Source organism: Carica papaya, chromosome 4, assembly GCF_054855325.1.
Source record: "Carica papaya isolate Zhongbai chromosome 4, ASM5485532v1, whole genome shotgun sequence".
Lineage (NCBI taxonomy): Eukaryota > Viridiplantae > Streptophyta > Magnoliopsida > Brassicales > Caricaceae > Carica > Carica papaya.
Genome location: NC_142312.1, coordinates 11,458,519 through 11,474,816, shown reverse-complemented (window position 1 = coordinate 11,474,816; position 16,298 = coordinate 11,458,519).

Genomic DNA, 16,298 nt, shown 5'->3' with positions numbered 1-16,298 from the left:
AGTTAAAAATTATAAAAAATATCAAATTAAAACTTTTAGTGTCTACTTTCATTCAAGACAAATATTGCATATATTTGAGTAATAAAACACAAAAGTATTAAATGTAAAAAATTATCATTATTCAAACATTTTTAAAAAATGTAAATTAAAAAAAACTAAACATGTAATTAACCTAAATGTTCTTATACCAATGTTAGGAAACTCAAGGAATTAACATATACTCCAAAAAATAATTTTTTAACAATTTTCTATGATCATTTTGCATAATATCATATACAATTATATTAATGGTTCATTGTAGTTCAAGCCCTATAATGGAAATTTTTCTGTGATTTTTTCAAATTATATTTCTGAAACGAAAATAAAATTGATAAAAAGACAAAACTATCCCCATCTTCAACCTCTAAACAGCCGAAAGGAAAAAAATTTGTAGGTTTATCGACAAAACCTCTATTTCTAAGAATTGATTTTAGAAAATGCATAACTCTCTAATTTTTTGTCCAAAAATTATAAATAATATTTCAAGTCAAAGCTTTTTATCTATACTTTCATTTAAGACAAACATTGCATATATTTGAGTAAAAAAACTCAAAAGTATTAAATATAAAAAAGTATTATTACTCAAACATTCAACAAAAATACAAATTGAAACAACATGTAATTAACCAAAATAGTATGATACCAATGTTAGGTAACTCATAAAATTAACATATAATCGATAAAATAATTCTATAACTATTTTTCAAAGATCATTTTGCATGGTATCACATACAATCACATTAATGGCTTGTTGTAGTTCAAGCTATACAATTGACATTTTTTTGTAATTTTATTAAAATATTTAAAAAATAAAATAAAATAGATGAAAGGAATAAAATGTCACCATCATCAACCTTTGAACAATCGAAATAAAAAAATATATAGTTTCATTAACAAAACCTCTTTTTCTAAACAAAATTGATTTAAAAAAATACATAACTCTCTAATATTTTATCCAAAAATTATAAAAATATCAAATTAAAGGTTTTAGTCTCTACTTTCATTCAACACAAATATTGCATATATTTGAGTAATAAAATACAAAAATATTAAATGTAAAAAACTACCATTACTCAAACATTCAATAAAAATACAACTTGGAACAAAATTGAATATGTAATTAACCAAAATACTTTGATACCAATGTTATGAAACTTATGGAATTAAAATATACTCCATAAAAAAATTCTTTAACTATTTTTTCAAGATCATTTTACGTAATATCATATACAATCATATTAATAGTTAATTGTAGTTCAAGCCCTATAATGGCCATTTTTATGTGATTTTTTCAAAGTATCTTTTTTGAAAATAATAGATAAAAAGGCAAAAGTGTCCCCATCTTCAACCTCTGAACAGCCGAAAGGAAAATAATTTGTAGGTTTATTGACATAACCTCTATGTCTAAATAGAATTGATTTTAGAAAATACATAACTCTCTTATTGTATGTCCAAAAATTATAAATAATATTTCAAACTAAATATTTTGGTCTCTACTTTTGTAACGACCCGCTTTCTTTGGAGAGAAATGAGCGTTGCCTCATGCATAAACTTCATAAATTCTGTATAACATTATGCTAATCCCTATAAATCAACAATATATCCCTAGTACGGAATCACAATTCATTAGGCTTACAATATTCCTTTGAAATTACATATATTTGAGTAATAAAACATAAAAGTATTAAATGAAAAAGACTATCATTACTCAAATATTCAATAAAAATACAAATTAGAACAAGATTAAACATATAATTAACCAAAATACTCTGATACCAATGTTAGGAAACTCATGGAATTAACATATAATCCACAAAATAATTTTTTAATAATTTTTCGAAGATCATTTTCTATAATATTATATACAATCACATTAATGGTTCATTGTAGTTCAAGCCCTACAATGGATATATTTAAAGTGTTTTTCTAAAAAATAAAATAAAATAGATAAAAAGACAAAACTGTCCCCATATTCAACCTTTGAACAACTGAAAGAAAAAATATTTCTAGGTTTATCAACAAAACCTCTATTTCTAAGAATTGATTTTAGAAAATGCATAACTCTTTAAATTTTTGTCTAAAAATTATAAATAATATTTCAAGTCAAAACTTTTGGTCTATACTTTAATTTAAGAGAAATATTGCATATATTTGAGTAAGAAAACTCAAAAGTATTAAATGTAAAAAAGTATTATTACTCAAACATTCAACAAAAATGTAAATTGGAACATGTAATTAATCAAAATACTATGACACCAATGTTAGGAAATTCATGAAATTAACATATAATTCATAAAATAATTTTTCAACTATTTTTCAAAGATAATTTTGCATGGTATCACATACAATCACATTAATTGTTCGTTGTAGTTCAAGCTCTACATTTGACATTTTTCTGTTATTTTTTCAAATTATTTTTTGTAAAAAATGAAATAGATGAAAAGATAAAAATGTCCCCAATATTAACCTCTGAACAGCCGAAAGAAAAAAAAAATTATAGGTTCATTAACCAAACCTCTATTTCTAAATAGAATTGATTTTAAAAAATATATAACTCTCTCATTTTTTGTCCAAAAATTATAAAAAAATCAAATTAAAGATTTTAGTCTCTACTTTCATTCAAAACAAATATTGCATATATTTGAGTAATAAAACACAAAAGTACTAAATGTAAAAAACTACCATTACTTAAACATTTAATAAAAATGCAATTTTGAACAAAAATAAACATGTAATTAACCAAAATACTTTGATACCATTACTTAAACTTTTAATAAAAATGCAATTTTGAATAAAAATAAACATGTAATTAACCAAAATGCTCTGATACCAATGTTATGAAACTCATGGAATTAACATATACTCCATAAAATAATTTTTTAACTATTTTTCTAAAATTATTTTACATAATATCATATGCAATCATATTAATAGTTCATTGTACTTTAAGTCCTACAATGGATATTTTTATGTGATTTTTTCAAAGTATCTTTTCTGAAAAAAATAGATAAAAAGGCAAAAGTGTTCCTATCATCAACCGTTGAATAGACGAAAGGAAAATAATTTGTAGGTTCATTGACAGAACCTCTATTTCTAAATAGAATTGATTTTAAAAAATACATAACTCTCTTATTTTGTCCAAAAATTATAAATAATATTTCAAATTAAAATATTTTGGTATCTACTTTTGTAACTACTCGTTTTCTTTGGAGAGAAATGAGCATTGCCTCACGCATAAACTTCATAAATTCTGTGTAACATTATGCTAATCCCTATAAATTAACAATATATCCCTCGTACGGAATCATAATTCATGAGGCTTACAATAATCTTTTAAAAATATATATGTTTGAGTAATAAAACACAAAACTATTAAATGTGAAAAACTATCGTTACTCAAACATTCAATAACAATGCAAACTCGAACAAATTTAAACATGTAATTAACCAAAATGCTCTGATATCAATGTTAGGAAACTCATGGAATTAAAATATAATCCACAAAATAATTCTTTAACTATTTTTTTACGATCATTTTGCATAATATCATATACAATCACATTAATGGTTCATTGTACTTGGAGCCCTACAATGGATATTTTTCTATGATATTTTTAAAATAATTTTTTTAAAAAATAAAATAAATAAAAAGACAAAACTGTCCCTATCTTCAACCTCTGAAAAGCCGAAAGAAAAAAAATTTGTAGGTTTATTGACATAACCTCTATCTCTAAATAAAATTGATTTTAGAAAATACATAACTCTCTAAATTTTTTTCAAAAATTATAAATAATATTTAAAATTAAAGCTTTTGGTCTATACTTTCATTTAAGACCAACATTGCATATATTTGAGTAAGAAAACTCAAAAGTATTAAATGTAAAAAAGTATTATTACTCAAACATTTAACAAAAATATAAATTAGAACAACATGTAATTAACCAAAATACTATGATACTAATATTAGGAAACTCATGAAATTAGCATATAATCCATAAAATAATTATGTAACTATTTTTCAAAGATCATTTTGTATGATATCACATACAATCACATTAATGGTTCGTTATACTTCAAACTCTACAATAGACATTTTTCTGTGATTTGTTTAAAGCATTTTTTCTGAAAAATAAAACAAAATAGATGAAAAGATAAAAATGTCCCCATCTTCAACCTCTAAACAATCGAAAGGAAAAAAAATTTCAGATTCATTGACAGAACCACTATTTTTAAATAGTATTGATTTTAAAAAATATATAACTCTCCCATTTTTTGTCCAAAAATTATAAAAAAAGATCAAATTAAAGCTTTTAGTCTCTACCTTCATATAAGACCAATATTGCATATATTTGAGTAATAAAACACAAAAGTATTAAATATAAAAAACTGCTATTACTCAAACATTCAACAAAAATGCAAATTGGAACAGAATTAAACATGCAATTAACCAAAACGCTTCGATACCAATATTAAGAAACTTATAGAATAAACATATAATCTATAAAACAATTCTTTAACTATTTTTCTAAGATCATTTTACATAAAATGATATATAATCACATTCATGGTTCATTATACTTGAAGCCCTACGATGAATATTTTTCTGTGATATTTTTAAAGTATTTTTCTAAAAAAATAAAATAGATAAAAAGACAAAACTATTCCCATCTTCAACCTCTGAATAGCCGAAAGAAAAATAATTTGTAGTTTCATTGACAGAACCTCTATATCTAAATAAAATTGATTTTAGAAAATACATAACTCTCTAATTTTTATTTAAAAATTATAAATAATATTTAAATTAAAATTTTTGCTCTCTACTTTCATTTAAGACAAACATTGCATATATTTGAGCAATAGAATACAAAAATATTAAATATAAAAAGTACCATTACTCTAACATTTAATAAAAACACAAATTTAAACAAAATTAAACATGTAATTAACCAAAATATTCTGATACCAATGTTAAGAAACTAATGAAATTAACATATACTCCACAGAACAATTCTTTAAAAGTTTTTCCAAAATCATTGTGCATAATATCATATACAATCACATTAATGGTTCATTGTAGTTCAAGCCCTACAATGGATATTTTTCTTTGATTTTTAAAAGTATTTTTTCTAAAAAAAACTAAAATGGATAAAAAGACAAAATTGTCCCTATCTTCAACCTTTGGAAAGCCGAAAGAAAAAAAATTTGTAGGTTTATCGCTGAAAGGAAAAAAATTTGTAGGTTTATCGATAAAACCTTTATTTCTAAGAATTGATTTTATAAAATACATAACTCTTTAATTTTTTGTCCAAAAATTATAAATAATATTTCAAGTCAAAGCTTTTGGTCTATATTTTCATTTAAGACCAACATTGCATATGAGTTAAAAAACTCAAAAGTATTAAATGTAAAAAACTATTATTACTCAAATATTCAACAAAAATATAAATTGTTTAACAATTTTTTCAAGATCATTTTGCATAATATCATATACAATCACATTACTGGTTCATCGTAGTTCAAGCCCTATAATGGAAATTTTTCTGTGATTTTTTAAAATATTTTTTTTAAAAAAATAAAATTGATAAAAAGACAAAACTATCCCCATCATCAACCTCTAAAGAGCCGAAAGGAAAATAATTTGTAGGTTTATTTAACATAACTTCTATCTCTAAATAAAATTGATTTTAGAAAATATATGACTCTCTAATTTTTTATCCAAAAATTATAAACAATATTTCAAATTAAAGCTTTTGGTCTATACTTTCATTTAAGACCAATATTGTAACAACTAAAATAATTTTTTCTATTTTATTTTTTTTTATTTAATTTAATTTAAATTAATTTTTGTGAATATAAAAATATTAATAATGATAAAATTGGGTAAAAATATTATTTGGATTTAATTGAAATTGATTTTGGAAAAAAGGGGTGAAAATTTGGATTCTGGGGGTATTTTTGAAAAGAAATTTGGAAACTGGGGGGTCAAAATGCAATTTAGAAAAATTGTGCCCTATCAGCGCCACGTCAGCAGCCACGTCAGCGGCCCAGTCAGCAGTCCCGGCCAACCAGGACCTGCCGCGTGGCAAGGCCACACCGACCCGAAAACGGGCCACGTGAGCGATCGGACGGCCAAGATACATCTCCGCGCGCACAGACGGCCCAGATCAAGCGTGCGCACGGACGGCCCAGATTCAATCAAGTATGGACGGTCCAGATTTAATTGCGATGGACGGCCCAAATTTAATCCAAATTAAATCGCGATCGAACGGTCCAGATTAAATCAAGATGGACGGCTGTGATTAAAAGGCAAAGGGTATAAATAAACCCCTCACACCTGACCACAAAAACCCTAGCGGCCAGCCCTCGCCAGAGAAGACGAACCAGACGCCGGATGAGCCGGCCGCCGCCGCCCACCGCCGCACCGGGGAGTTTTTCGACCGTCGATCGAGGTAAATTTCATACCCCCGGCTCGTTTTTCAATGCTGAGTTCCCCTGTGGCCAAATCAGAGCCAAACTCTTGGCCAAACGGCCAGAAAACACGGCCGAAACCCAGCGGCGCCGCCGCACCCCTCCTCGATTTTTGCCTCCGATGAGGCCCTTCCCGGCCTCCGTTTGATACAATTTTTATATCACCGTGATCACCATTCTTTTCTCTACAGGTTGATCAGAGCCAAATCACCAAAACACGAACCACGTTGGAGAGCTGCCGCACCCGAGAGCACCGCCGTCGGTAAGCTTCGGTTTTTCGTAATTTTTTGGCCCCCCGAGGGCCCTAGGGTTGTTTTATCGCAGGGACCGATGCAAGTGTGGCCGAATTTGGCCGAAAATGGCCAACCCGAGGCGAATCGCCGCCGCTCACCGGAGCACGGAGGAGCCGCCATGCCGAAATTGCGATATTGGCCGAAAAGGGCCCTAGGTCTAATTCTAAGATTTTTGGGACACGTGCAGGTACCGGTAGCGTGTTTCAGTTTTTCAAAAAAAAATTCAGGAAATTTAGGGATAACCCGCAGGCGCTCGAAAAAGCCTATTTCGGGTCCCGAAAATAAGTAAGGATTCCTCACCCTATTTCCTATTACGGTATTAAAGTGCAATAAATGATAAAATGGTATTTCATGAATCAATAGCTGTGTGAAATTGTTTAAGGTTGCTAATGGAGCCCGAGTCTAGTGTATTTGTCGGTCAGTTGTTGTTTGTTCTATTTTACAGTTTTAAATGCAGTATGATGTCTGATGTTTTTATTTCATAGTTTCGTGTGCATGTATCACTGTTTCATTGATTATGGACTGAATGACTGAGAACCGGATGTTGTGTGTTGTCTTGTTGGCATGAACTACTGGTTTGCATGTTTGTGTGTGACTTGATGATGGTGACTAAAGAAAAAGGGATAAAAGGTTATGTGAATTGGCAAACAGATAATGTGGACAGCCTGACTAGGTATCCTGGGAGATGGTGGACAGACCGGGTCCGTAGGGAACCTTACCGGGAACGTGGCCTCTCATACCGGACAGGGTATGGAGACCTTATGTGTTTTGGCGCCCATACCGGACGGGGTATGGGGACGGCCCTGGAATCAGGTTATAAATGTTAAGGGTTCACGGGTAGCGGGACCCCTATGGATCCCCATGGATACTAGTAGGCTGGTAAAGAGGAATTATACTGTTTAAAGATTGAAATGCAAACGCGTGATAAATGTTGTATTATAAAGTCTATGTGATAACGTGATGATGATAATGTGTTGCTTATGTATTGTTTTATGGATCTCACCCAGGTAAATGGAAAGTAAATATTTTTATGAATAAATGGGTTTATTACAAATTATACTCCATTGGTCGTTTTTGTTTTCTACCCACCCTTACTCCTGTGGCAGTGAGGTAGAGTGATGTCCTTACTGGGCTAGTGTAGCTCACTCCTTACTTAACCATTTCAGATCAGGAAGACGTGGTTCCCGAGCCCGTTCCGCAGGAAGACGGCGAAGGGGACGCCTAAAGATCCCATAGTTATAGTTGTAGTTCTTACTTTCGAGCATTTATTTTAATTAGTTTATTCCCTCATTTGTTGAACACGTGTTGGTATTGCGTAAGGAATGTTAATTGCAATGTTTAATACGCTTCCGCAAATTCAGATTATTTATCTATATATATGCCTTTCCAATATTAAATTTTTCCGGGGCTGTTACAAACATTGCATATATTTGAATAAGAAAACTCAAAAGTGTTAAATGTAAAAAAGTATTATTACTCAAACATTCAACAAAAATACAAATTGGAACAACATGTAATTAACCAAAATACTATGATACCAATGTTAGGAAACTCATAAAATTAATATATAATCAATAAATTAATTCTGTAACTATTTTTCTAAGATTATTTTTTATTTTATCACATACAATCATATTAATGGTTCGTTGTAATTCAATCCCTACCATAGACATTTTTCTATGATTTTTTTAACGTATTTTTTTAAAAAAAATAAATAAATGAAAAGATAAAACTATCCCCATCTTCAACCTCTGAACTATCGAAAGGAAAACAATTTGCAGGTTCATTGACAGAACCCCTATTTCTAAATAGCATTGATTTTAAAAAATACACAACTCTCTTATTTTTTGTTCAAAACTTATAAAAAATATCAAATTAAAACTTTTAGTCTCTACCTTCATATAAGACTAATGTTGCATATATTTGAATAATAAAATAAAAAAGTATTAAATGTAAAAAACTGCTATTACTCAAACATTCAACAAAAATACAAATTGGAACAAAATTAAAGATACAATTAACAAAAATGCTCTAATACTGTAACGTCCCCGGAAATATTAAAATGAAATGAGTATTTAAATATATCAAATGCGGAAGCGAGATCAAAATTTCAGTTAACATCCCTTACACGAAAAACCAAAAACGTACTTAAAATATAAAAGATTAAACTAACTAAGAGAGAAACTCGAAAATAAAACTATGAGTATGACTACAGAGTCTCTAGGCATCCCCTTCGTCGTCCTCCTGCGGAACGGGCTCGGGAACCATGTCTTCCTGATCTGAAATGGTTAAATAAGGAGTGAGCTACACTAGCCCAGTAAGAACATCACGATATCTCACCGTCACGGAGGTAAAGGTGGGTAGAAAAACACAAAAAGACCAATGGAGCATAATTTACAATAAACTCGTTTATTAACATGAAAACCTTTTCCATCCACTTACCTCGGTGGAATTTATGAAAACAATATAAGAAAAATAATAACATTATCATAATCATGGAATAATATAAGCTGTAAAACATAACACTTATCACGCCTCTTGTAATTCAATCATTGTACAACATATCTTTTTCTCATTTACCAGCCTACTAGTATCCGTGGGGGTCCATAGGGGTTCCGCTACCCGTTAACCCTTAACATTCATAATCAGTTTTCCAGGGCCGTCCCCATACCCCGTCCGGTATGGGCGCCAAAACCATGAACCTCAATACCCCGTCCGGTATGAGGGTGAAACGGGCCGTCCCCATACCCCGTCCGGTATGGGCGCCAAAACCATAAGATCTCCATACCCCGTCCGGCATGTGAGACCACAATCTCGGTAGGGTTCCCTACGGACCTGGTCCGTCCACCATCTCCCAGGATATCTAGTTAGGCTGACCCTCATAATACAATTATCAGTCTACACAATCTTTCATTTTCCTTTTCCTCAGTCAGCATCATCAATTCACATACAAACAAGCAAAACAGTAATTCATGCCGAACAGACAACATACAGTATCAGTTTTTCAGTCATTCAACCCATGATTAATAAAAACGTAGTATTTGCACACAAATCTGTAAAATGAACACATCAAACCTCATTTTGCATTTAAAGCTGTAAACAGGCTAAATAGCAGTAAATCATAAATCACACTAGACTCGGGCTCCATTAGCAACCTTAAGCAATTTCACACATGCGTTAATTCAAGAAATACCGTTTTATCATTATGAACTTTAATACCGTGATAGGAAATAGGGTGAGGGGTCTTTACTTGTTTTCGGGATCCGAATACGATTCACAGTGCGCCTGCAGGCCGTCCCTAATTTTCCCTGAATTTTTCCCGGGGAACTGAAACACACTAACAGTACCTGCACGTGTTCCAAAAAAAATCCAAATTAGGCCCAGGGCCCCTTTCGGACCAAATCGCAACTCCGGCACGGCGGCTCCGCCGTGCTCCGGCGACGGCGCCGCCGCTGGCGGCGGCGAGTCGCCTCGGGTTGGCTGTTTTCGGCCGTTTTCGGCCGAATTCGGCCACACTCGCATTGGTCCTTGTTAGAAAACAACCCTAGGGCCCTCGGGGGGCCAAAAATCACGGAAAAGCGGAGCTTATCGGCGGCGGCGCTCTCGGGTACGGCGGCTCTCCGGCGAGGTTCGTGTTTTGGTGATTCGGCTTCGGTCAACCTGTAGAGAAAAGAATGGTGATCACGGTGATATAAAAATTGCATCGAACGGAGGCCGGGAAGGACCTCGTCGGAGGCAAAAAACCGAGAGGGGCGCGGCGGCGCCGCTGGGTTTCGGCCGCGTATTCCGGCCGTTTGGCCGGGATTTCGGCCTCAATTTGGCCATAGGAGGAATCAGCGGAGAAAAACGAGTCGGGGGTATGAAATTTACCTCGATCGGCAGTCGGAAATTTCCCCGGTGCGGCGGCGGGTGGCGGCGGTCGGCCTCTGGTTCGTCTTCTCCGGCGAGCGGCGGGCGGCTAGGGTTTGTGGTCTGGTGTGGGGGTTCTATTTATAACCCCTTGCCTTTTGATCACAGCTGTTCATTTCGTTTTAATCTGGGCCGTTCGTTTTTGATTGAATCTGGGCCGTCCGTGCGATTGAATCTGGGCCGTCCGATCGCGCGATTGATCTGGGCCGTCGGATCGCACCCACGCGGATCGCCAACGTGGCTGCTTTCGGAGTGACGCGGTCTTGCCACGTGGCAGGCCCCGGTTGGCTGGGACTGCTGACCGGGCCTGCTGACGTGGCTGCTGACGTGGCCCCCTTTTTTTTTTTTTTTTTTTTTTCCGGGTGCTACAACTCTCCCCCCCATAAAGAAATTTGGTCCCCAAATTTGCCTCATTACTCTTGATCAAACAGATGAGGATATTGGGCCCTAAATTCTGATTCCAGCTCCCAAGTCGCCTCCCTAGGCGTGTGGTTCTGCCACAAGACTTTTACAAATGATATTTCCCGGTTACGGAGTATTCTGCTTTCTCGGTCCGTGATACTGATCGGTACTTCTTCATAAGACAAGTCCTCTCGGAGTGAAAGCGGTTCATGAGCCACGACATGAGAAGGGTCCGGATTGTACTTGCGCAGCATAGATACATGAAACACATTGTGAACCCGGGAGAGCTCAGGGGGCAGTGCAAGTCTGTAGGCAGTGGTACCAATCTTGTCTAAGATTTCAAAGGGTCCAATGTATATGGGGTTTAATTTTCCCCTTCTGCCGAACCTACTAATTCCCTTGAAGGGGGTGACTTTAAGAAACACCCGGTCACCTTTCTCAAAGGCCAGGTCTCTCCTCCGGGTATCAGCATAGCTCTTCTGCCTACTCTGAGCTGTCTGGATGTTCTTCTTGATCTTAACTATCTTGGACGTGGTTTTTTCCACCAAATCCGGGCCAAACAATCTTCTATCGCCCACTTCCTCCCAACAAATCGGTGACCTGCACGGACGCCCGTATAGCGCCTCGTATGGGGCCATGCCGATGCTTGCTTGGTAACTGTTGTTGTAGGCAAACTCTATCAGGGGTAGATGGTCGTCCCAATGGCCTCCGGAGTCAAGGACACAAGCTCGGAGCATATCCTCCAGCGTACGGATTGTCCTCTCTGATTGTCCATCGGTTTGGGGGTGGAAGGCAGTACTAAGGGACAGCTTTGTTCCCATAGCTTGCTGGAAACTATTCCAGAACCGAGAAGTGAATCTGGGATCCCTGTCGGACACCACTGTTACTGGGACCCCATGCAGTCTGACTATTTCCCGGACATACATTCTTGCCAACTTGTCCAACGAATCAGTCATTCTGATGGCCAGGAAGTGGGAAGACTTAGTGAGTCGGTCAACAATTACCCATATGGCATCGTGTCCCGATCGTGCCTTGGGTAGTCCCGATACGAAGTCCATGGTGATGTGTTCCCACTTCCATTCTGGAATCGGTAAAGGCTGAAGCAACCCCCCTGGGCGTTGATGTTCTGCCTTGACCTGCTGACATACCAAGCACTTAGATACAAAGTCGGCTATATCTCTCTTCATCCCATTCCACCAGAATCGGGGTCGCATAGTTTGGTACATTTTTGTACTTCCTGGATGCATGGCGAACCTTGAACTATGGGACTCTGTCATGATGTCTCTTTTTAATTCATTGTCGTCTGGGACACACATTCTGTCCTTGAAACGAATCAATCCGTCGGCAGAGATCTGAAATTCTGAGTTCACTCCCTGTTCTGCATCCTTCTTGCGGTTTACTAGGGCGGGGTCGATTGACTGGGCTTCCTTTATTCTTTGGATTAACTCGGGTTGGACTGCTAGGTGGCTCCAACATGTGGCCCTCTTCAGATCTTGCAGTCGAACCTGCTGCGTAGCCCCAATGGACCTGCATTCCGAAACCATCAGATGGGCTAGGGTGCCTGCACTCTTCCTACTGAGGGCATCGGCTACTACGTTGCCCTTACCTGGATGGTATAGGATGTCACAATCATAGTCCTTGAGGAGTTCCATCCACCTTCTCTGACGCATGTTGAGATCCCTCTGAGTGAAGATGTGCTTCAAGCTCTTATGATCGGTGTAGATCTGAAAGGTCTCTCCATACAAATAATGGCGCCAGATTTTCAAGGCGTGTATGATTGCGGCAAGCTCCAAGTCATGGGTAGGATAGTTCTTCTCATGATTCTTTAGCTGTCTAGACCCATATGCTATAACCTTTCCATGCTGCATCAGGACACAACCTAGGCCCAGATAGGAGGCATCACTATAAACTGTATACCCTCCTGATCCACTCGGTAGAGCCAGCACGGGTGCAGTAGTCAGTCGCTTCTTCAATTCTGAAAAACTCCTTTCGCAGTTCTCATTCCAATCAAACTTTGCATTCTTCTTTGTGAGTCGGGTTAGAGGGGCCGCTAGACTGGAGAACCCTTCGACAAACCGGCGGTAATAACCCGCCATCCCTAGGAAACTGCGAATTTCCTTAACTGTTGTCAGCCTTTCCCAACCAAGTACCGCTTCAACCTTTTCGGGGTTCACCGACACCCCTTCCTTCGATATAACATGTCCTAGGAAGGCGGTTTGCTCGAGCCAAAATCCACACTTGCTCAACTTTGCATACAACTTCTTTTCCCTGAGTACCTGGAGGACTTGGGCAAGATGATGAGCATGTTCTTCTCTACTTTTTGAGTAGACTAAGATATCATCGATGAACACGATGACAAATTTATCCAAAAACTCTCTGAAGATTCTGTTCATTAGATCCATAAAGATGGCCGGGGCGTTGGTTAGCCCAAACGGCATAACCAGGAACTCATAGTGTCCGTACCTGGTTCGGAATGCCGTCTTGGGGATGTCTTCAGCTCTCACTTTCACCTGATGGTAACCTGATCGTAGATCTATTTTAGAAAAGACCTGTGCACCCTGCAACTGATCGAAAAGGTCATCAATCCGGGGGAGAGGGTACTTGTTTTTAATTGTTACCTTGTTTATCCTTCTATAATCAATACACAGTCTCAACGTTCCATCTCCTTTCTTTGCAAAAGTAACCCCGGCACCCCATGGGGAAATGCTGTGTCTAATGAAGCCACTGTTTTGTAGCTCAGTGATTTGTTTCCTTAGCTCTTCCATCTCGATGCGGCTCATTCGGTAAGGAGCTACCGAGATGGGTTGGGTTCCTGGCTGTAAGTCTATGGTGAACTCGACCTCTCTGTCCCCTGGTAGACCGGGCAGTTCATCCGGAAATACGTCTGGAAAGTCTCGGACTACTGGAATCTCTTGGATACAAACTTCCTTCTTGGGTTTACCTAGTTAGGGAAAATACAATATCAACGCACTGGGAATTAAGAAGAAAAGAATTTGTCATTAGGGAGAATCAGTACCGAATAATTTTATTAACTTGTAAATGGCTCCTCGTTGGGAGGATTAAATACAATCTTTTTATTAAAGCAGTCTATGGTGGCGTGATACGCCGCCAGCCAATCCATTCCTAGGATTACATCAAAATCCCCTGTGTCTAACCCTATCAGGTCTACCCTCAATTTCTTATCTGCTATCTCCACGGCACATGCCCTGTAGACAACCTCTCCTAGTAATGTCTCCCCCCCAGCGGTAGATACAAACAATAATGAATCAAGTCTATCAGGTGATACACAAATTTTGGAAGCAAGAACATGTGAAATAAAAGAATGTGATGCACCAGTATCAAACAAAATATGAGCAATGTGGCCAGAGATAGTATACATACCATGTACCACGTCCGGGTCTGCATCGGCATCCTTCTGGGTAAGGTTGTAAACTCTGCCCTGGATTGGAGGCCTCCCTTGATTCTGGTTCCTAGGGCACTCCCTCGCATAGTGCTGGGCACTGCCGCATATGCGACAGGTGTTGTTGAGGCGGTAGCAGGGTCGGTCCCCATGATCCCTGCCGCAGTACTGGCAGGTCTTCCCACGAGCTGCCCCCATAGCCTGAGGAGGGCCCTGAACGGCAGGCCTGGGTCTCTTACTGGGTTGGACAGGCATGGTAGGCGCTGGCCTGCGGAGCGGGGCTGAAGGTCGGGAACTTCCCGTTAGCTGAGGGCGGGTGTCGAAGCTCCTTTCTATGATCTGCGCCTTTGCCAGGACTGCCGAATATGTCTCGAGCTCCATCACCAACAAGTGCTGTCTGATCGCCGGGCGGAGACCCCACTGGAATTTCCTGGCCTTTCGGCCCTCATCCAACAATGTCTCCGGGGCATGTCGGCCCAGCTCCAGGAACTTGCGGGCATACTCCGACACTGTCATATTACCCTGGACCAACTGAGCAAATTCCATTTCCTTTAAATGTTGGATGTGTTTAGGGAGATACTCCGCATGGAAAGCCGCTAGGAACTGCTCCCAAGTAACTGGTACAGGCAGGGTGGCCCGCTTGAGCTCCCACCAGCGTACTGCTTCCCCTACCAGCATGTAGGAGGCAATGGCAGCCCTCTGCTCAGGAATTACTCCCAAGGTCTCAAAGGCTCTCTCAGTCTCCGCCAGCCAGTATTGGGCCTCTTCGAAAGAGGATCCCCCTGAAAAAGTAGAAGGGTTCAGTCTCCTGTACCTCTCTATGAAGCCGGGGTCGATCAAGGAGGGAGCGGGGTCCCGAGGTAGAGGGACTGGGGCCGGCTGAGGGTGAACTGGGGGACCCTGTGGTGGCGCCTGCTGATGGGGTGGGGGCACTGGAATGTGCTGTGGCGGTACCTGTTGGTACTGTGGCTGTGGTACCGGGTCGTACCGCGGCTGTGGTGCCGGGTGGTACTGTGGAGGAACAGGCTCCTGCCGGGGTGGCTCGGGATCAGCCTGCTGTAACGGGGGCTCAACCTGCGCTAACGGAGGAGGTCTGGGTAACTCCCTTCTCTCCTCTTGCCTTCGCTGGGCAGCTACGAGAGCTTCCACCATCTCATATAATCTGTCCAAATCCTCCCGAAGCGAATTATCTTGGGCCGCTCGGTTTAGTGGGGGCCTTCCTCTCCTCATTTCTGTGTACCTGCATTTACAAGGAATGGTTGAGTAACGACCAATCGGTGAGTATTTCTTTAAAGGACTATAGTGTAAGGGATGGGTCCGAGGAAATGCGGCTCTGATACCAACTGTAACGTCCCCGGAAATATTAAAATGAAATGAGTATTTAAATATATCAAATGCGGAAGCGAGATCAAAATTTCAGTTAACATCCCTTACACGAAAAACCAAAAACGTACTTAAAATATAAAAGATTAAACTAACTAAGAGAGAAACTCGAAAATAAAACTATGAGTATGACTACAGAGTCTCTAGGCATCCCCTTCGTCGTCCTCCTGCGGAACGGGCTCGGGAACCATGTCTTCCTGATCTGAAATGGTTAAATAAGGAGTGAGCTACACTAGCCCAGTAAGAACATCACGATATCTCACCGTCACGGAGGTAAAGGTGGGTAGAAAAACACAAAAAGACCAATGGAGCATAATTTACAATAAACTCGTTTATTAACATGAAAACCTTTTCCATCCACTTACCTCGGTGGAATTTATGAAAACAATATAAGAAAAATAATA